Source organism: Macrotis lagotis, chromosome 7 (assembly GCF_037893015.1).
Source record: "Macrotis lagotis isolate mMagLag1 chromosome 7, bilby.v1.9.chrom.fasta, whole genome shotgun sequence".
Lineage (NCBI taxonomy): Eukaryota > Metazoa > Chordata > Mammalia > Peramelemorphia > Peramelidae > Macrotis > Macrotis lagotis.
Genome location: NC_133664.1, coordinates 82,377,152 through 82,400,317, shown reverse-complemented (window position 1 = coordinate 82,400,317; position 23,166 = coordinate 82,377,152). Strand labels below are relative to the sequence as shown.

At 35.9% G+C, this 23,166-nt stretch overlaps 1 long non-coding RNA gene across 3 annotated transcripts in view; it reads right to left on the bottom strand.

The window, feature by feature from the left end:
- The window catches only part of LOC141492663 (uncharacterized), a 37,636-nt gene continuing 14,470 nt past the window's right edge, over positions 1-23,166 (bottom strand). For 2 of the 3 annotated variants that reach the window (XR_012470020.1, XR_012470021.1), the window contains 4 exons: positions 10,345-10,524; positions 8,180-8,270; positions 6,246-6,301; positions 1-2,321 (listed from right to left, as the gene is read on the bottom strand). This is a non-coding gene — a long non-coding RNA (uncharacterized LOC141492663). The remainder of the gene's footprint in view (positions 2,322-6,245; positions 6,302-8,179; positions 8,271-10,344; positions 10,525-23,166) is intronic. The other variant, XR_012470019.1, reaches the window with a different exon arrangement.

Here is a 23,166-nt window from a genome sequence, read left to right as displayed (position 1 = left end):
GATTACTGAAGACGGTAACCCCATCCTTCTAGTCCCTCAGACTTGAAATTCAGGAGTTATCCTTAATTCCTTTCATACCTTCACATCCAGTTTGCTTCGAAGACTATTGATTTCAATTATACAACATCTCTCAAATACATCCCCTTCTTTCCTCTGACATAGTTACCACTTTGGTTTAGGCCCTCATCAACTCATGTATGAATTATTGCAATAGGCTTCTGCTGGGTCTGCCTGACTTTAGTCTCTCCCTCTAACATGTTCTCCATATAGCTACCAAGGTGGTTTTTCCTCTCTCTCTGCGTGTTTGCAAGGCAATAGGGTTAAGTGACTTGCCCAAGGCCACACAGGTAGCTAATTATTAAGTATCTGAGGTCTGATTTGTACTCAAGTCCTCCTGACTCCAGGGCTGGTGATCTATTCACTGCATCACCAAGCTGCTCTAATGTGATTTTTTTTCTAAAACAAAAGTCTGAAAATGTCACTCCCCTCCTCAATAACTTCCAATGGCTCACTATCACCTGATCATATTCAAAATTCTGACTTTCAATGACCTTCAAAAATTAGTTCCCTCTGAACTTTCTAGTCTTCTTACAATTTGTTCTCTGCCATGTATCTGAGTTAGAGTCATTGTCCTCCTGGTGGTTCTGCTTACTTTATCTCTTGGTTTTTACCTCCTCCTACTGATCTCCCTGATTTTCTTAAGTCTCACCAAAAATTTCATCTTTTACAGTCTTTTCTAACCTTTTTTAATTCTCAGATCTTCCCTCTGTTAATTATTTCCAACTCATCCTGTATATAACTTGCTTGTATATATTAGTTTACAGGTTGTCTTTCCCATTAGGTTGTGACCTGCTTGAGGGTAGAGACATCTTTTGCCTTTTTTTGTTTGTATTTCCTATGCTTAGCACTATACCTGATTGATTGATTGATTGATCAAGATAGTCCCTCATCTCAAAAAGTTCAAATAGCAATTGAGGGAGATGATATAGAAGCAGGCTTAGGGACTGATGAAAAGTTTCCTAAGTCCTAAGAGTGCAGTAAATGGGGCAGATGGCAAGGGTCCTTAGATTACAAAAGTAGATCACACAACTTAGGGTGTGTGTGTGTGTGTGTGTGTGTGTGTGTGTGTGTGTGTGTGCAGGACCTAGAGGTGGGACAAATGGTAAAGTCTGGAGGTTTTTATGAGATAGTGGAAGAAGTCCTGATTGTTTTCCATGTCACCAAAAGGCATAGGGTTGCTGACAACAATGTCATATAAGCAGTCAAATGGCAAGGGAGACACTAGTTGATTTAAGTCTTTCCTTATCCTGGATGAATTCTAGGACAGTCCTTGCCCAGTGGAAAGGAGAAGTGGGGACAAAAAGGGGAGAAGGGGAACCAAACTATTAATAAGTTTATTTCCAAATCAGACTCTATGATTTCATGATTTGTACTGCTGCAAAAAAAAAAAAAGAAAAAACCTCATTAATTTGGAGCTCATGGGTATGGAATCTGAGATAATTTGAAGGGATTTTGATTGGCAGTTTACTTTTGTTCTAGATGTGGAAACATTTGTTAAGCAGATTAATACTACAGTTTGATTGCTGTCTGCCTGGCAAATTGCCTGTGATGGTACTAACAAGTCCTCAGATGCCCCTGAACCTGAAGGCACAAAGCCATCATAGGGCACTCCCAAACAGAAGGCTACCTCACTTCAACCAGTGACACATGAGATACCCTGAAGAAAAACACATATCACCCACTTTCCCAGCTGCTTCTATACAAATGGTGGCATCTCTGCCAAGGGGAATGATCTTTGAACTGAAAAGGACAGAACAAAACTGTCTAACCAGAGAGTCGATACCTAAGGAAAGTAAAGAGATAGTAGGAAAATATCTAATTGCCCTTGATATGTTCAAATCATCTGGCTCAGACCAACTACATCCTCAGACCCTGAAAAAAACTAGCCGAGGTATTTGCTGAGTCACTTTCAAAAGATTTTTGAATGGGAGAGGGTCTGAGGAGAGCAAATGTCCCAGTTTTCAAAAAAAGGAAAGACAAAGGAGTTTGCAAACTATGGGTCAGGGAGCTAGACTTTTTTCTATTATTGTTAGATTTATTTTCCCCCCCAGTTAATCAATTCTGAACTTTATTAAACATTGACTTTACTTAAATGCTGAGAGAGGGCTGTGCACCAGAGTGTCTATTTTGTATAGTTAGTTTTTCTTTTTTCAGTATGTAACAAATTCAGCATGTAACTTTTGAAGATGTCTGGCTTGTCTGTGATTCTCTCTGGCTTTCCTTCTGTTCCAGTGAGCTTGATTTTGACTCTTCTCTAAATGCTGAAACACATTAATCAGAAAACACTCATTTCAATGGGGGAAGATGGTAGGTGAAAAATTGAATGTAAAAAAAAAAGACATGATTTTAGAAAAGGAATTGATGATCCTTATGTGTCTCCATGGCTTTAGCAAGAACAGGTTATTTCAGGTTAACCTTATTCTTTTTTCACCTCTCAGGATTACTAAGCTAGTAGATGAAGGAACTAATACAGAAATAATTTACATAAATTTTAACAAAGTACATTCTGCAATGCTGAGTGAGTTCTGGGACCTATTTTAAAGGACATTGGAAGGCTGCTAAATATCTAGATCATAGAAAAGATCACAGATTTATAGTCAGAAGGGATCTTAGAGATCTTCTATCCAGGTTCTTATTTTATAGATGAGGAAACTGAGGCTTAATGTCGTTAAATGAGAGGAGGATTTGAACCTACTTATTCTTAAATCCATCCTTGTTTTCATTGTACCCTTACCTCCACTGGCCTTGTTTCAGGATCTGATAAAAAAAATCTGGAAATGTTTATTTCAGTGAAGAGAAGAATTTGGGTTGAGGGGACATGATAGCTATCCTACAATATCTGAAGGGTCATCATAAGAAGGAGTGGTGCAGTGTCTAGAATACTGGCCTTGGAGTCAGGAGGACAGGAGTTTGAATCCAGTCTCAGATACTTGCCATTACTAGCTGTGTGATCTTGGGGAAGTCACTTAATGCTAATTGCCTCTTATCCAGAGCCATCTCCAGTTGTCCTGATTCATATCTGGCCCGGACCCAGATGACTCTGGAGGAGAAAGTGAGGCTGGTGACCTAGCACAGCATCTCTTCACTATGTGCTTGTCATGGCATCACCTCTCCTGGTCATGGTCTTCCTCATAGATGTCATGGTCTTCCTCAAGAATGAAGGACAAGCAAGCATAAGTGGGAGAAACCAAATTTGTATTCCATGTCTCTCAAGTGTAGATGTAGAATAGTCAGTGAATTTTTGAAAAGCAGAAAATTTAGATTTGTTGTAAGGAAAAATGTCCTAATATCTAGAGTTATTTGAGTGAGGGAAAGGAAAGATTCATCGACTCTCTGATTACCAAGCCAAGAGTCTAGAGGGATGGGAATGCACTTGGAGAGAAAGGAAGATTGGAGCTTGGAGCAGAGCATTAAAAGTAAAGATAATGAAGTTCATTTTTGGACCTATTGAGTTTAGGATGTCACATGGGCATCAGGGTAGAGATGTTTGGAAGGTATCTGATAATGTAGGCCTGAAGTTCAAGAAAGTATTTAGGATTAGATGTATAGATTTTTTTTTTAGTCTTCTACACTTAGAGATATAATTGAACCCATAATAGCAGCTGAGATCATTAAGAGAAAGTCTAGAGAAAAAAGAAGAGAACCTAGAATAGAATTCTAGGGCATACCTTCATTTAGGGGACAGGAGATAAATGATTATCTGACAAATGAATTGAGGAGATTCTCAAGTAGGAGAAGCAGAATAAAACTGTATTATGGAAGGCAATATATTGGAGGAAGGGGACTTGTGAACACTATAAAAACTGCATATAGTTAAGTATTAAGAAAATGCCAAATAGATTTAGTAATTAAGAGGTCATTGATAACTTTTAAGGGAATAATTGCAACATAGAATTGAGGCTGAAAAAAAAAGAGTTGAGAAGGTACTGTCTGGTGAGTTAGTAGAAGATGTCTCAAGCTTGGATAACTCTTAAAAGTTAACAGAAAAGGGAGGGGCAGCTAGGTGGTGCAATGGATAAAGCACAGGCCCTGGAGTCAGGAGTACCTGGGTTCAGGAGTCAGGAGTACCTGGGTTCAAATCCAGACTCAGACACTTAATAATTACCTAGCTGTGTGGCCTTGGGCAAGCCACTTAACCCCATTTGCCTTGCAAAAACCTAAAAAAAAAAAGAGAGAGATTGGAAATATTGATATGCTAGTCTCACCTAGAATATGGGAAAGGATGCAATGAAAGGAATGAGTAGAAGGGTTATTCTCAGCAAAAATGGAGGACTGGAGCAAAAGAGAAACCAAAGGTTTGATTTAGAGAGAATTTGAGAGTGGGGGACAAAGTTTTCTAGGGATGACCAATTCAGTCAAGTGAGTGGAAGGGTCTTATATTAAACTGAGGGAGCAAGAAAGTGAGAATAGTGTTGAAATGTGATGTCATTGGATTCTGCTCTGGTCACACATTATACCTTTCATAAGGATTGCAGGAGTGAGGGAAAGAATAGAAGAATGAAAGGTCTAACCCTTTTTCATTATGACTGAGATAATGGCAGAAAACCAGTCAGATAGAATGAAAGAATTACCACACATGAGGGAAGAACCAGCTGAGATTAGATAGCCCAAAGTTGCAGTGTATTCAGCTGGCATCATTGCAACATCTATTGCCTTAAGAGGTAGAAGTTGAAAAGGTAGATAATGTAAACAATGGAGGGAAAAAAGTTTAATAGTCCAAGTTAAACATAGTTATGAAGAAGAGGCAACCTGAGAGTTGAACTCAGAATCAGAAGATTTGTGTTCTAGTCTTGTCTCTGATATAATAATGGCTTTGTATTTCTGGTCAGTCACTTCATCTTTAGTGCCCTAAGGCAACTTTGTAAGACTATAAATTGGAAAAAGGTTGTTGTTCTGCCTCAATAGAGAATGTTCTTTCATGAGGAGTTCTCTATACCTATAAAAACACAAGCGATTACAAAAAAAAAAAAAGCTTTTTTTTTTTTTGCAGACGTGGTGGAGGATTATGGATGTAGAAGGATATATGTGACCAGATTTGGATGGTGTTAATTTTTCTAAAAAAAAATATGTGTGTGTGTGTGTGTGTGTGTGTGTGTGTGTGTGTGTGTGTGTGTTATTAAGGGATGAATTGGGTGGGAGTGCAGTGAAGAATTACATTTAGTAGTGAAGGTGACATTAAAATAAAAATAATCAATGAAAAATTTAAAAGAGAGAAAAAGAAAAAAGAAGACTAGGAAGGAAAGAGAATCCAGAATTGGGGTGATTGCCTGGAGAGTCAGTCAGGAATAGAATGACTTAAGTTCTCCCTGAGGAAAAAGAATGGGATTAGGAGAAGAGAGATATTAGACAAGGTGAAGGGGCAGGATATTATGATCAAAGAGAGGAATTTCAGAGTTTAAAATCATGGAGTAAAAGAGTTTTGAATGATGGTGAGGTTCAAGTGGTGGCCATCTTTGTGGGTGAGCAAGGCAAAATGGAAATCTAGGCCATAGGAGTTGAAACAGTTGATGGACTGGGAGGCCAGGGACATTAAGGTAGATACCAAAATTCTCAAGGATGAGTACATCAGGCCTGAAGTGGAGAGAAAGTCTGAGAAAAGTACAGCCTACTGGAGGCCAAGACAAGATGGTAAACAGGATTGGTATGAGGTGGCATAAATGGATGGAATGAATTGCAGAGGAGGAGAGGCTGCTGAGTGTTGATGACGACTGGAAACTCTGTAAGTGGGCAGTAGAAAGGATGCCAACTGCCCCTGCCAGCCTAGTGAGTTGGTAAGAATGGGGCAGGGAGGAAAAAGCTGCCAACTTAGGGAGGGTGATAAGAATTTAAGTTTCTGCAAAAGCATCCGGGTTTCCCTGAGTGCTTAATAAAAAGACAATTAACAGGAAGGGATGTAGTGGGAAGGGGACTTGAATAGATGATGCAATCGATAGAGCAGTGGTCCTGGAGTCACGAGAATCTAAGTTCAAATCCTGCCTCAGACACTTACTAGCTGTCTGACTCTGGGCAAGTCATTTAACCCCAATAATAGCCTCTCTAAAATATAATAACACAGAGAGATGTCATAGGGTGTAGACTAGAGGACAGGGATGTTAGAGGATAGAGGTTTAAATGTGGTGTAGTGAATAAAGCACCAGCCCTGGAGTCAGGAGGACCTGAGTTCGAATGTGACCTCAGATACTTACCAATTACTTAGCTGTGTGACCTTGGGAAAGTCACAACTCCATTGCCTTGCAAAAACCTAAAAAATAAAAAAAGAAAGTGGGTAGAGCTGGACTGGATAAAGAAGACAGCATGTGAATTTGAAGGGTGTAGTTGGTGTGTTGTTTTCTGTCTTGGAAAAAACTCATTCTGTAGCTCAGCAATCAGGGAATAAGAGATTTTAGTCATAGAATAGTGCAAGTAGCTACTGATCAGAGATGGATTCTGGAGTTGGAAAAAGTCTGTTGTTGAAGGAGGCAAGCCATCTCTTAAGCAGCATATATTAGGAACAACCACTTTGCTTTTCCAACCCAGTCCTTGTGAGGGGTTGATGCCAGAGCCAGTAAGGTCATGGTAAGGCATCACAAGAGTTGTGTGGAAAGGCAGAGTCCAAATAACGCCAGGACAGTTTCTTCTCTTGATTCTCTCCCTCACCACTGTAATCTTTGGAAGAGCATAGTGTGACAAGAGTAGAATACAAGATCTATCACATTCCTCCTTCTAGGGTTAGGTTAATCTACTTGATAAATCAAGCTGGTAACTACCTGTAACTGACAATTATCATTCTGTCTGAAAGCATTTCTTTGAAAATATTCTATCATTTAGCATTTTCATTCATTAAAACTGGTCTTCCCCCTCAATTAGGATAATTTAATGAGGATTAATTATTTGTAAGGGTAACACACTGTGTTGTGCTGTGAGTTAGGAAGACCTGTGCTCAAATACCACCTCATCTTAGAAGTTATGACATCTTGGACAAATCACTTAACATCTCTGTGGCTTAGGCATTTCCTTAAAATCTATTTATATTGATATATTTGAGGGAGTTCTGACAGATCATAAATCCCAAATCACAGACCCTTCACCTATTCAGGTCTAATTAATTAGGAGCATCCTGTCTTTATTTGACCAGAAAAAAAGGTATAGATTATGCAACACTGACATAGATCACAAAACTGACACAAAAGCAAACTTTGATGAGAGAATTCAGCTCTTCAGACGTTTGCTGGGAAGCTCTCTGCTAAAAGCAGAATATCTGAAAAGTCTTGTTTTACCAGCAAGTTACTTTCTCAGAAGGCTGATGAAGCAATCAAGGAAACTGCTGCTTTGGACCGAATGCTAAGCTACATGAAAGAACTTGTTGCTGAAATAGAAGTGATGAAAAGCTTAGGAAGAAGTGACTGTATCATCGCAGAGTTTGTGGTAGCTAAGGAAGAGAATGTTGGGCCAGGTCAGATGCCACATGCTCCATGGGTTTTAAGAGCAGATTTCGAAAGATTCAAATGAAACCTAGAGATGATCACATGACCTGGGCTCAAGCCTGTGAATTGCTCCAAGAAAAAAAATTCTAACAATATAATACTGTAAGTTGAAAAGAGGGAGGCATCCAAAAAAATATCTAGTTTGTTTTCACAGGGAAGTGAAAGTGAAGTGAGTGAAGATTTTAAAAGTGGATAAAAGATTAAAACAGGAATAAATAACCAAAAAAAAAAGACAGGAAAATGATATGAACTTGTGAGAAAAGTGGCAGAAAAGTAAAAGACTAGGTAGAGCTGAAGCTAGTGACAAATGTTAAAGAATCCTAAAGAAGATGATTAGAAACAGAAAAGTCCTTTGGATGACAGATGGTAGAATTTTTGTTTGTTTTTGAAGAAAAACAGGGTTAAATGACTTTCCCAGGGTCACACACCCAGTAAGAGTCTGAGGTTAAATTTGAAATCAGGTCCTGTTTACTCTAGGGCTGATGCTTTATCCACTGCCCCAGTGATCGTAGAATGTTACTAAATGGCAGAACAACAGAACTGCTTAACTCCTTATTTGACTTCTATGTTCTTTCATAGAGGGGCAACTAGGTGGCAAAGTGAATAGTGCTAAGGCTCATCTTCCTAACTTCAAATCTGGCCCCAGACACACTTACAGGCTCTGTGATCCAGGGCAAGGCACTTTAGTCAGTTTTCCTCATCTGTAAAACAAACTGGAGAAGGAGACGGCCAACCACTCCAGTATCTCTGCCAAGAAAATCCCAAAAATGGGATCACAAAATGTTGAACACAAATGAGCAACAGTGACAACAAATTCTGTAATTTATGTCAGTATAGTCTGCAACTATACATTGCAGAGTGGTTGTCAATGACCTTGAAATCATTTTGTTGCAAAACAATTGTCCATGATCTTGGAATTATTTTGTACATATGTAAAATATGAAGGTAAGAGATGTAGTAAGTAAAGAGTTGGTCTCAGAGTCAAGAAGCTTGGAGTTCCACCTTTGCCACATTTTGGCTGTGTAACCCTGGGCAAATGTATTAAGTTTCAATGCTTCAGGGCAATTCTATAAGACTATAAATTGCAGAACAGGTTCTGATTTGCATTGGCAGAGGGAATTCCTTTCCTGAACTCCCTATGCTAATGAATTCATTGTCAGGCTAAATTAAAAAAAAATAGGGACTTATATGTACACATAATACATCCCTTAAGAAAAATAGTAGTTCCCTGAGGACATTTTTGTATGTATAGCACTACAATGGTACCTGATAATAAATGGTTTTTGATTGACTGATTGATGGAAGACACTTTCTATACTTGTGAAATCATAGGTCTAGTTTCTTCTACCATCCCCTCCCCCAAACCAAAATTCTCTACCAGAAAGGACAGAAGACTTCCACTTAGATGACCTGGTTTCAACTTCTGGTCTTGTAAAATCATTTCTAGAAATGTTGAGCCTTCCTCAGCATATCTCTCCTTCAACTAGCCACCAATCATTTTCCTTTTCTGCTACCTAACAATAGCATGTTTCTTAAAGCTCTTATCTCCCTGTCCATTCTGAAAATAGCAATAGTTCAAAGCCTTTTTAGGATTCCTTCAGGCTGAAGTCTTATAACTATCAGATGTACTGGCCTTACTCAATCTGTGCAGTCAAGAGTCATGGTAGTAAGGGGGCGGGGGGGGGGGGGGGCGGTGTAGGCATTCCTTTTAGTCTTTTCTAGTTTAAGTTTCTCTTCTTTTATGTTTGACTTTCATCTAATCATTAGCTAATTGACTATCAAATATCATTGTGACCATGTACTCTATTTCAGTAAGGTAAGTAAATACTGTGTATTCAGGGCAACTTAGAGGTGGATATTAGAAAAGAACAGACAGCCCATTGCAAAGCTATTCCACAGTAGACCACGTTTTTACCATCTTTGATGGTAAAATTGTGAGCAATTTGAGGATTAATCTAATTTCAGATTAAACTCATCACTAATTCATGAAGTATTAAAATATAAAAATAATATTAAACAAAATATCTCTTATTTTTGAATGAGAGATATTGACAAGATAAGGTCTTGTATTTGATCTTATTGACTTTATTGTTTGGTGACCATAAAAAATACATTTATTTGGTAGAGCAAAATACTGTCTTAATGGGTCTCTTCAAACAAATATCTCCCCCCAAATCCATCAGCATTATACAAGATTGCTTGAAAAAGAAAACAAAAAAAAATTCTAAATCCTAATTGTTAATATCAACTGAGGTATTGAAAAATAGTTTTATTGATGTGTTTTGTATTTACATTATATTTCCATATTACCCTCTATCTCTTATAACAAAGTTTAAAAGTTAAGTAATACTAGTAATACAGTATCCTTATCTGAAAGTGCATATAATTTCATATCTGAAGAATTCCCATCTTTTCTATTTAAAAAAATATGAACAGAAATCTATTTTCTCTTTCCCCTACCCCCACCTCACTATAAAAAGAAAAAAGACAAGAAAAAGAAATTTCTTCTAATAAATATGTATAGTCAAACAAAACCAAAAAAAAAAAGACACTCTACAAAAGTATTTGCCAAGGGCATGGATGAGACAGCAGAAAATCCAAGTGGAAGAGTTTCCCTGTAAATCATAGCATAACAGGTATTGAAGTCCTCCAGGTACTCCTATTTTTAGATAATATTGTGCTGATTACATGAGGCTTTGAAACATTGCAAGACCTCTTTGATGAGATATGTAATCATTTAAAAATAGATTTAGCCTATCCACACATTAAGAAAAATTAAATTAATAAATAATTTCTATCATATAGATGATGTAATACTCACTTATCAATATATATAATTTGGACAGGCAGTGCAAATGGAATATGAACTGAACAGGAAGAGAGCAGTTGCAGAGTCTTTGGGAACTTTGGGAAATTGCAGAGTCCTTTTAATGATCCCAAACTTCTTAAACAAAAGTCCATTTTTTAAAAACAATAATATTCTTCCAGTTTTGTTGTATGGCTGCAAGTTGAGAAACACTACAGTCAGAAGAACTGAAGTTAAGAGTCACCCAGAGGACAATGGAGAAGCAAGTGGTGGGTGGGAGCTGGTTGCAACACATTACAAATGAGGGATTATGTAGGCGAAACTGTGTAAAGAATGCATCAAAGAAATGTCAGATCCATAAAGATGGGCTGGTTACGGCAGTGGTGAAGGATAACTGATGCAGAGCTGCGGTGCTACATCAGGTCCTCATGATGTCTGAAGATCATAATTGGGTAAATTATTTTGGTTGAATTTAGGGGAGAATTTGTGAGAATCACATAGGCAGGCATAGATGGGTTATAATATGCCTTATCAAAGAGAATCTTTGAATCAATGAAATCATATCCATTGGCATATGGGGGCATTAGCAAATACTACAAATATACAAAAGTTCTTGCCAATACCTTGTTACAGAATGGAAGTGACTCTAGATTCCTAAAGGCTATGCCAGCAGAATATAAATTCTGACAGACTGTAACAAGTTGGAAAGGTTTTAGGTATAGATCAATAGCAAGACATCAGTAACAAAAACCTCAAACTGTGTGTATGCAATTTGAGGATTAACCTAATTTCAGATAAGCTCATCTCTAATTCATGAAGTATTAAAATGTAAAAATAATATTAAACAAGTGTCAGCCTTAGTTTACTCAACCTTAAATAGGGATAACATCTTTTCTCCTTGTGTCACAGAACTGTGAATATCAAATTAGATTATGTCTGTAAGGCACTTTGTAGAACTAAAATGCTAAAAGATGAATTTAGAATTATAAAATCTAAGAGTTGAAAGAAATCTCAAAGGGCATACAGGCAGGAGTGTACTGGAACCAGCTCATACTGCTTCTCTAGAATCAATACAGTTTGAATTTCTGCTTTATTGGTTATTTAGTCTTAAGAAAATAATGGAGAAAATATTATGATTAATAGGGAAATGTTTTAGATGATTGCACATGTATAATCTATATAAGACCATTTGCCATCTTGAGGAGGGAGAGATAGAAAGAATTTGGAACTCAAAACTTAAAAATAAGCTAAAATTGTTTTAGGGGAAAATAAAATATTAATAAATAATGCAGATTAAGATTAAAAGTAAGCTGTGCATTTCATATCCTTTGTTAAACATTTGCTAGCATCATTTATCCCTACAACATTGTATCTATATTACAACATCTTGAAAAGAAAGCATCTAGACTCTATGCTTTGAAAATTATGGGTTCTTTTAAATTTTTAAAAAAACTTTTTGTTTACACTTTTCTCTTTTGCAGGGCAAATGGAGTTAAGTGGCTTGCCCAAGGCCACACAGCTAAGCAATTATCAAGTGTCTGAGACCGGATTTGAACCCAGGTACTCCTGACTCCACGGCTGGTGCTTTATCCACTGCGCCACCTAGCCACCTAGCCACCCCCTTTGATTTCTTCTTTCAGAAACCACCTGTTCATATCCTTTGATCAACTGAAGAATGACTCATATTTTTAGAAATTTGACAAAGTTCTCTAATATATTTGAAATGTGAGGCCTATATCTGGGAAACTTTCTATAAAGATTTCTCCCCAATTTTCTGCTTTCCTTCTAATTTTGGCTACATTGGTTTGGCTACATTTTTTATTTTAATGTAATCAAAATTATCCCTTTTTACACCTCACAATGCTTTCTATATCTTATTTTTTATAAATTCTTCTAAAAATGATACACAATATACTTCATGTCCCATATTTTCTTTCACATCTCATGATATTTTCTTGGCTGTCTAGGTTATGTATCTTGTTCTTCTAATTTACTTATGGTATTTTCTTTCAAATCTAGGTCATGTAACCATTTTGATCTTCCCTTGGTAAATGGTCTAAGATAATTGGTCTATATTTAGTTTCTGCCAAACAACTTTCCAGTTTTCTCAATAATGTTTTACCAAATAGTGAATTCATATTCCCAAAGCTTAAATTTTTACATTTATCTAAAACATTATAATTTACTGTTGTATGTTGGTTGTATATCTCTTTTATTTCAGTGATCCATCATTTTATTTTTTGGCCTTTACTGGATAATTTTGATAATTATTTGATAATAATTTTGATAAAATATAGTTTAAGATCTGATATTGCTAACCCTCCTTTCTTTACTTCTCTCCCTATCCCCTTTTAATACCTTTGATATTTTTGAACTTTTGTTCTTCCAAATGAATTTTATTATTTTTCTAGTTCAATAAAATAATTTTTTAGTACTTTAATTGGGATGGTAGAATAAGTAGATTAATTCAAGTAGATTTGTCATTTTTATTATATTGGCTTGACTCACCCATAAACATTCATATTTCTCCAATTATTTAAATCTGACTTTTTATAAAATTATTTTATAATTATATTCATATGGTTGAAAATTTTGCATTTATATATTTAAACATTTTCTGTTCTAAATTCTTTCCCTCCCTTTACTTCCCCCCCCATTCACTTAAAAATAAAAAATATACCTGCTATACATATAAAACATATTTCCCATTACCTATGTTCTGGGGCAGGAAAAACAAGAAAAATAAAATGAAAAAAACTTATGTTTCAATCTGTACTCAGAGTTCTTCAGTTTTCTCTCTTTTTCATTAGTCTTTTAAAATTGTCATAGATCATTGTATTGAGCAGAGTAGCTAAGTTTTTCATGTGTGATCATTGTTACAATATTGCTTTTTTTAGTGTACATGGTTCTCCTGCTTCCCTTTGCATCAGCTTATATGTCTTCCCAGACTTTTCCTGTAATCATCTCCTTTGTCATGCCTAATAGCCCATCATAACAATACACCACGACTTATTCAGCCATTCCCCGATTGATAGATATACACATAAGGACAACTTCCAAATTTCTAATTCTTTTCCACTACAAAAGGAACTGTTATAAATATATTTGCAAATATGGATCAAAAGGTATGCTCAAATTACCTAGCTGTGTGGCCTTGGGCAAGCTACTTAACCCTGTTTGCCTAGCAAAAACAAAAACAAACAAACAAACAAAAGGTATGCTCAGTTTTGTAGTCCTTTAGGCATAGTTCCAAATTGTTATCCGAATGGTGGGATCAGTTCACAACTCCATTTTCTCACATCTCCTTCTGTTTTGTTACCTAATCTGATAAATGCAAGGTGGTATCTCAGAGATGCTTAAATTTACATTTTTCTAATCATTAGTGATTTAGAACACTTTTTCATATGACTACTGATAGTCTTGATTTCTTCATCTGAGAACTGCTAGTTCATATCCTTTGACCATTTATCAATTTATTTATTTTGAAATGTTATTTTTATCTTATTTTTTCAATTACATTCAAAGATAGTTTTCAACATTCAATTTTTTGTAAGCTTTTGAGTTCTACATTTTTCTACCTCTCTCCCTTCTCTTCCCCTCCCCATCACAACAAATAATCTGATATAGGTTATAAAAAATGTGTAATCATGTTGAACATAATTCTATATTAATCATGTTATAAAAGAAGAATAAGTATGCTTTGAGCTACATTCAGACTCTAAAGTGTTTTCTCTGAATGTGGATGGCATTACAAGTCTTTTAAAATTGCCCTTGATCACTGAAATACTTAGAGGAGCTAAGTCTATCATAATTGATCATTACATAATATTACTGTTAATGTGTAGAATGTTCTCCAGGTTCTGCTCACCCCACTCAGCATCAGTTCATAGAAATCTTTCCAGGTTTTACATTTATATAGCATGAGTTGTTCAACCATTCTCCAAATGATGGGTATCACTTCAATTTCTAATACTTTATGCTTTTTTAAAAATAAATTTGACTCAGTTTCACATATATTTAAAATCTACAGTTTCATGTGCAAGTATTTATTGTGTTGTACAAGCTCATTTTATTTCATATTTGTTAATTTCAAGATTTTTTTGAAATAATTTTAAGGAAAAAAAGACCTCTTATGAAGGAGAAATGGATTCTCTCCTGAGGGATCCCATTCTATTGTTGGATAGTTTTATTATCCAATAATTAATTTATGGTTTGAATGTTGTTTCTTATCATCAAACCTAAAGCTGCTTCTCTTTACCTTCCATTCATTGATCCTAGATGTGCCCTCCAGGGCTTACCAGAACAATCTCCAGTCACTTTTAAAAAGTCATTTTTATTATGAACTTAATAATTATCAATAAACATAACTCCAATAGACAAAGAAAACAAAAATGATTGCATAAAAATCTGGGAACTTCTTGTCCATATAATTTTCATTAAACTATGTATATTAAAAAGAATAAAATTGCCTTATTTGTGTCCTCTACTAATTTATTTTTTCTTCTATGTATGATAAAAATGTTTTATTGATATTATTTTCTTTATTTTCCTTTTTTCTATCACTACCTACTAACATAAGGACAACTTCCACCCACAGAAGCTGCTCTTTGTGACAGATAAGTTGCTGTTATCAATTTATTGTTCATAACTAAAAATATCTATTTCATGATCTAATCCAGAATTTCTCATAAGAGAATGGAGGCACATACTTCATTATCAGAATTCTCATCAATGAAGAGACTGACTTTAGAAACCTTTCAAAGTTTGTTCCTTTCCTTTATAATATTATGGCCATCATGTAAATCATTCCCTTAGTCTTTGTCATTTTCTTCTGCATCAGTTCAAACAAGTTTTCCCAAATTTCTCTAAATCTATCATTTTTGGCATTTCTTATGGGGTATACCCAATTTTGTTTGTAGCTCTTTGCTACAACAAAAGCACTGCTATAAATATTTTTGTACACAATATTCTGTTCTGTTTTTGGTATTTTAGTATTTTTGAGTAATCAAATCCTTTTTCTAAATGATCTCTTCAAATACTAAAGGACTGTTATCATGTCCCTCTGAAATTGTCTTTTCTCCAGGCTATCTAGTGCCTTTAATAAATCTGTTCCTGGTGTATTCTTGAGTTATTTTAACCACCTAAGTTAGACTCTTCTGGTTAATTTTCAGTTTATTCATGCCTTTCTAAAAGTCTGTGTCTTGGACTGAATATAGTACTCTAGATGCAGTTTTATAAAGGCAGAGTATAGAGGAATTATTAATCTCTGTCCATCTAACCTGAATACTAAATTTCTATTAATGCAGCCAAAGAAAACTATCATTTTCTTTGGCTATTATATTGTGCTATAGATGCATATTGATCTTGAAGTCTCCTACAGTTTTCATAGGAATTATTATCTAATCATATACAATACCATTGATTCTTGTGAAATTGAGTTTTTGAACTTGAGAAAATTATTTTATATTTATTGATAATAAGTTTCATCCTATATGTTTCAGGGCATTGTTCTGTTTTTTTAGTTGTGTTTTTCCCCCAATCTGTTATCCAGTGTACTAATTGTATTTCTCAGTTTCCAGTCATTTGCAAACTTGACAAGTAGGCCTTCTATTATGTACTGTCCAAGTCATATTGAGAGACTTGTATCCAAAGACAGATTCCTTGAGAATTCTCTCCAAGTTGACATCAAGTCATTGCTGACTACTTTTTTGTTCACTCAATCAATTTCTGAAACCATTTAACTATATCAACTTTCCATCCATTACTTTTCATCTTGTCTACAAGTTTAGTATGAAAAACAAAAAATGTTTGCTGAATTTAAGAATACTTATAACTATCTCATTCCTTGAACTATTAGTTTAAATTTTTTTGGACCAATCTGTGATTTTAGTCAGCCCCCAAAGGGGACTGTGTATTGCTCGGATCACATTTAGAGTGTGGTTTTCAGTACTGGGCATAGTTTAGGAAAAACACCAACAAATTAAAGAGCATGCAAAGGAAGGCAACCAGGGTAGTATCAGACATGTAGAGGCCATGACAGAACTTATAACAGATGATCTCTAAGATCTTTCCTAGTCCTAGGATTCCATAATCTCTAAGAAACTTTGGAATAGCTAGTTTAAAATTGAGGGTCTAAGTGGTTTGTAAACACCTTTCTGCCCCCAAAGGAGAAAATTTCAAACTTTCTGTTCAGTGGCCCAGATTGCTTCTAGTCTAGTTACCCTATCAAAAAAGGAAATAAAATTAGTTTGGCAAGATGAAAGCTATTCTTGATGAGACTATGTTGGTTTTCTATGACTACTGCTTCCCTTTCTAAATGTTCAGGGGTCATTCTTGTAACATTTTGTAGAATGTTGCCAGGAATAAGTCAAGTTTCTGGCCCATGGTTTGTAGGCTTCACTCTCTTCCCTTTAAAAGAAAATTTTAACATTTGCTCTTAGTCAACACTGAAAGACTCCTCCCTGATCTAAAATCTTCCAAAAACTACTGACAACAGCTAGGCAATCAATCAGTCTTTCCAATAACCTAGGTTAAAATTCAGCAGATGTCATTTGAACTTATTAAATCATAATTTCCCATCTCCTCACTTTATTACCATTTTTAATCATTAATGTCATCTTTTAGGGGGAAGGTGAGGCAAGTAAGAGAATACTTAGCTACTTTAAATAAGCTAAAGTTTCCATATTTAAAATGACTATTCCATGGTACTGAAAGAATTTACAAATGTGAACAATACTGATATTGACATTAATTTTTTTTAATTAGGGCAAAAAAAGTTTATTTACATATTGTTGTGGTTAGTAGAAGTTAAGGGAGAAAGAAAAGAGGAATTAGTAGCAGCCACTATGAGGGGATAAGCAATAAAGAAGGTTATAGGACCATGAGAAGTTATCTGGGGGGATCACATTCTGGATTGACCACCCAGGGAGAGACTGAGAATTCAGGGAATAGGCAGTAAAGAAGAGTTTTGGAAAATCATGCTCTTCCAAGAGAGGACTGGCCTCCCAAAGGAGGTCATTTATTGACATTAATAAATGAATAATTGAAGACTCATAGACAAAGAAATGTGCTCAAAGACTGGCAAATTTTGTTCTAATTTTTTTTTAAATGGGTAAATGGAAGATGCTCAGTGTTCTCTGTATTTAGCCCAGTTCTATTGAAAATTTTTGCCAACCCAACTGGCATTCAAGGTATTCTGATAAATATGCAGATGATTGACACCTGGATTGAAAAAGATCTTAAATGATTAGAATGGACTCATAATAACAACATGAAACTTAATTTGGATAAATATAAAATCCTACCTTCAGCTGCAAAAACTCACAGGACAAAAGAAGTCTAGTTTAATAGTAGGAAAAGTGAAAAAGACCTAAGAGTTTGATGGTTAAGTAAGTGAAAGCTCAATTTGAATTGGCCATGTGCTTTGGCTGCCAAGGTTCTATTAATAGAAGTATAGGGTCAAACATAAGAGTATAAGAGTGGTCTCCCTGGACTGTGTATTGCTCAGATCACATTTAGAGTGTGGTTTTCAGTAATGGGCATAGTTTAGGGAAAAACACCAACGAATTAAAGAGGATGCAAAGGAAGGCAACCAGGATAGTGTCAAACATGTAGAGGCCATGACAGAATTTATAACAGATGATCTCTAAGATCTTTCCTAGTCCTAGGATTCCATAATCTCTAAGAAACTTTGGAATTACTAGCTTAAATTTGAGGGTCTAAGTGGTTTGTAAACACCTTTCTGCAAGTATCCTTTCAAAACCACCACCAGCTTTTATGGGCATGGTAGGTACTTTGTCCTGCTTATTTACTTGCCAGTTCTGGAAAGGGTGAGTGGAAGAAAAGAACTGTGTCCGCTTTGGTTTTTCTCATTGGTGATTTTTTTTTATGACTTAAAAGATCATAAAGGAGTTCTTTAGTTTCATTCTCTTCTTTCTTCCTTTTTTTTTTAATTGGAGTCATCAGATTAGGCCACACATCAAGAAAGAGGAAATAAGTAGTTGGTACAATCCAAAAGAATTAGGGGCAAAAAGCATGAAACAAGGGGTTGAAAAGTAATGGAGGGAAAAAAAAGTCCTGCCATTTCTAAATCAAGTCGATAGTTTTATTACGGGATATATGTTATGGCTTCAAATGTTGCCTTTGGCTTGATTGTTTTCCTATGATTTCTCTGCTGTGGGTCAGTTACATTTTTGGTATTTGCAAGAACCAATTAAAACAGTATTAAAAAACACAAACACAGAACTGCCTGGGTGGTGTTTCATGCCCAGTTCCATTGGCAGCTCTTCAAGATCAGCAAAGGCATTAGAATGGTATCAGCTGTGTGAGCTGTTGCTACAAAAGCTAGTGTGGGGGGAAAGTAGGAATAAGGGGGAAAAGGGGAAAGAGAGAATTCTGCCCTTTTTGGTTTTATCACAAATGAATTTAGAGCTGTTTGTTCTACATTGAAGGGGATTCCAGGAAACTGAAATTATTTTATTAGATTAGAGACAGAAAGAGCCCTGAACCTCAGAGGACTTAAAACCTTGCCCTGGTTCTGCTAAAATTATCTGGGTGATAAGACACAACTTCTACGGACCTCAGTTTCCTCATCTATAAAATGAAGGAGACTAGACTAAGATGTCCAAAGGTCCCTTCCAGCTCTAAGTCATAGAATCTTATAATTGAAAATAGCATTAGAGGTCATTTAGTCCAATCCTTAGCTGCATTATTAATTCCCCTATAACCGAACTCTAAATTAAGAAGGGAGTAGTTCTGCCTGCTTATAATCTATGCTTCTTTGAAGTCCATTAAATCTAAACCTTGCTCCATATGACAATCTTGCTCACCTTTCTAGAGACATGATCTGGTTTGTTAAGGTTCCCTCTAAAACTTGGTATTGTTTATTATTGTTTAGCCATGTTTCAGTTATGTCCAATCTATGTGACCTCATTGGCAAAGATACTAGAGTGATTTGCCATTTCCTTCTCCAGTTCATTTTATAGATGAGAGAACTGAGGCTAAAAGAGATAATTGATTTGACCAGGAAAGTAACTGTAGTGTAGTGGATAAAGCCCTGGCCTTGGAGTCAGAAGGATAGGAGTTCAAATCCAGCCTCAGACACTTGACATTTACTAGTTGTGTGACCTTGGACAAGTCACATTACTCTGTCTCTCAGTCAGAGCCATCTCCAGTCATCCTGATCCATATCTGGCCACTTGACCCAGATGGCTCTGGAGGAGAAAGTAAAGCTGGTGACATAGCACAGCAGCACCCTCTGGCTCAAATCCAATTCATGTGTTTGTCATGGCATCACCTCCCTGATGAATGATCTTCTTTAAAAATGAAGGACAAGGGGGTGGCTAGGTGATGCAGTGTATAGATCACTGATCCTTGAGTCAGGAGTACCTGAGTTCAAATCCAGCCTCAGACACTTAATAATTATGTAGCTGTATGGCCTTGGGCAAGCCACTTAACCCCATTGCCTTGCAAAAACTAAAAAAAAAAAAAAAAATGAAGGACAAACATTATAATATGGTAGGTACCCAGAAGTGAACATAATATTCTATATGTTGTCTGACCAGAGTTAAGTACGGTGAACAATACATTTCTAATAATGTTACTTTTAGACCTCCCAAGTCACTTTATGGAGCACTTTAAGGCTCCAAGCCCCTCCATGGATCAATTCCTCTAGGTGGCAAAATTCAAGCAGATAAGCCTAATACCCACTAAGACCCACCTAAGCCACTCTAGTATCTAGACCGATTTTTTTCTATCTTATACTCATATAGTTCATTATTGAACCTAAATCTTTACATTTTTTTCCTCTTAAATTGCATTTACTGATTTAGCCCATCTAGATTTATAAAGTCCTATGGAAAAGTTAATCTTCTAATTCTCAAGGACCTCTTTAATATTGAATCCATTGTATTCTATGACCTTAATATACTTTTCCTGTTACTTAAAAATGTAAATATGTACATATAAAAATGTGTACCCAAATAAATATGTATGTCATTACATGTAATGGCAGATAGCAGGCAGAAGACTTGGATTCAAATCATTATATATATATATATATATATATATATATATATATATATATATAACTGACACATACTCTAATAGCTGTTGAACCATGAACAAGTCATTTACCCTTTCAAAGTTCTTAGACAATTCTTTCATATTGTTACTGATGAATAGTTAAACTGTACTGAAAGAATAAATCCATATCCACCCTTCGTCCATATATAACATAGTATTTAATAGCTATAAAGTCTCTGAGTTTTTAGAAAAACATTAATTTTCAATGTTTTGGTAATTTTTTTTACCTGATTACATTTCTTTGTTTTTGCAACAATCCTTCCTACTTTCTCTCTTACACTTCCTCTCTGGTCAACTTATTCGTTGTTTCATACATTTTTAAAGATAGCATGTTTATAAAAATGTTATAAACATACATTAAACAAAATGTTTAAATAATATAAATTAAAAACTGATTTTCTTTTATAAAATTTTTTGAGGACTTGAAATCGGTTAAGATACCAAACACTGATCTGAACTATAACAAAATATGTTTTTGAGAATTAAACTTTAGAATAAAAAATTATTAGTAGAGACATGGATACTCTCTATGAGAGCACATCCGCCTCATTTATAATGGTACTAGAAGTTGTGAAATTCTCTAGAACTTCCCCCCAAATCCAAGGAGTTCTGTTAATGAAAGTACAAGGATTAAGAGCCTCAGCAGTGCAATATAATGATCATATTCATTATTCCATGTAAATGGAGTTAGTAATTAGTCTTTGTCAACTACAGGCAGTATTTCTAAAAGAATGCTGAAACAGTTAAATTTCACCTTTCACATATTTTCATTTAAAAGTCTCCACTTAGGAGAAATACGAAAGGAGGGAGTTGCAATCAGCAATGGCAATGATGGAAAAATATGGAAGTAACAATTGTGATGGACTTATCATAAAGAATGTGATCCACCCATGACAGAGTTGGTGGTGTTGGAACACAGACTGAAGCACATTTTTTATTATTATTATTTTTTGGGGGGGAGGGTGCAGGGCAAATGGGGCTGGGTGCTCTGCCTGGGGCCACATAGCAGGGTGATTGTTGGGTGTCTGAGGCTGGATTTGGACCCGGGTGCTCCTGGCTTGAGGGCCAGTGCTCTGTCCACCACCCAACCGCCCCTACTATTATTACTATTTTATTTTATTTTGGTTCTTTTTTTTCCTTTTTTTTGGATTTTGCAGGGCAGTGGGTTTGGGGTGACTTGCATGTCACACAGCTGGGTGATTGTAGAGTGTACGGGGCCGGATATGGGCTCGGATGCTCCTGGCTCCAGGACTGGTGCTCCATCCACTGTACCACCTGGCCATACCTACAATTATTGCTATTTTTTTTATTTTTATTTTTATTTTTTCTCTCCCCTTTATTGCTCAAGCGAGTCTATATTTTTCTGGGGGAGGGGGTATTTTGTTTACTCTTAAACAAGAATATTTTATTAATGTATAAAAAACATTATTTGTACAAAATGAGAATAAATAAATATTAAATAAAAAAATCTCCACTTAGATTTTTAAAGGTGTCAGTTGGATGCCTAGATCAATTTATGTGGCACATCATTAAAACCAACCTAGATTGGATTCCCCATTTAAAAAAAAAAGTACAAGTTTGGCTCTGAAATAAACAAAACATAATGACAGAAAACAGTCTCCTGGCCCTATCTCTGTACTACCAAAGGGTTGTTTTCTTGCCATGGTTTCATCTCTGATTCATGAAGTAAAAATGCACTCAGTCTCAATGCCAATTTTTTTAAATCCCAGGTTGAAAATTGGTAGAGAATAGAAGTGAATAAATAAAACTGTTCAAAGTCTGAGAACATAGAGAGTGTCGCCATGAAGACTGGGTTGCTAGGTGATGATGCCATGTTAGTCAACCAGCAAATTGCCACAGACCTTTCCAAAAGTGGCAATAAGCCCCATTCAATCGAATAAATGCAATAACTTCAACCTTTACTAAAACTATGAATCAGAAACCTATCTTGACACTAGCCATTATTCTTTTGGCAAACGTATATTTTAGGTCAGATATAACTTTTTGTTTGTTTTTGATAGCATGTGTCTCTAGCTTGTAATAACATTCAATTACAATAGATCCTAGACAAAGGTTTTTGGGGGTTTTTTTTATAGCTCAGGTTATTTTCTTCATCTAGTTTTTTAAAGGTATTTTTTTTAAATGTCACAACAGGATAAAGGCAAATGAAGGTGCCCTGACCATCATCCAATTCACTCAATTGAAAAAATAGCCTGCCAGTCATAGGTCACATAGTGGTTGTTTTATAAACTGAACTTTGCTAAATCCCACCATCATTGGATCCTTCTGAATCTTGTTTCCTGGATAGGTTGATCCACGAAGGAAGATAAAACTTACATCTTGGATGTTCACTGGATAATTAGCACCCTTCTCTAAGCTCTGGAAAAGGGAACAGAGAAGCAAGACTATTGCAGCTGATATCTTGTCTCAGTTAGACATTGTTCCCCTTGCCAGTAATCATTATTCTGTGTACTCAGCAACAATACGAGGCAAGGCTTGGATTGCAACCAGCACCAAGGATCCTTCCTACACTTCATCATGGTGACAGGAGAGGAGCTCCAAAGCCAAATCCTGGGGGTCTGCTGCTTTAGGCCACCCAGTCTTTCTAAATTTTACTCCTTCAGGTCTTCCTTTCATTCCCATCTCAGTATGTATCACCTGTATTTGCTGTCTTCACCAAGCTTCCTTGCTGACAATGGTCATCCTCTGTCCACGCTGACATTCATAGATCCTTCCTTCCCTACTCCCTTAGCA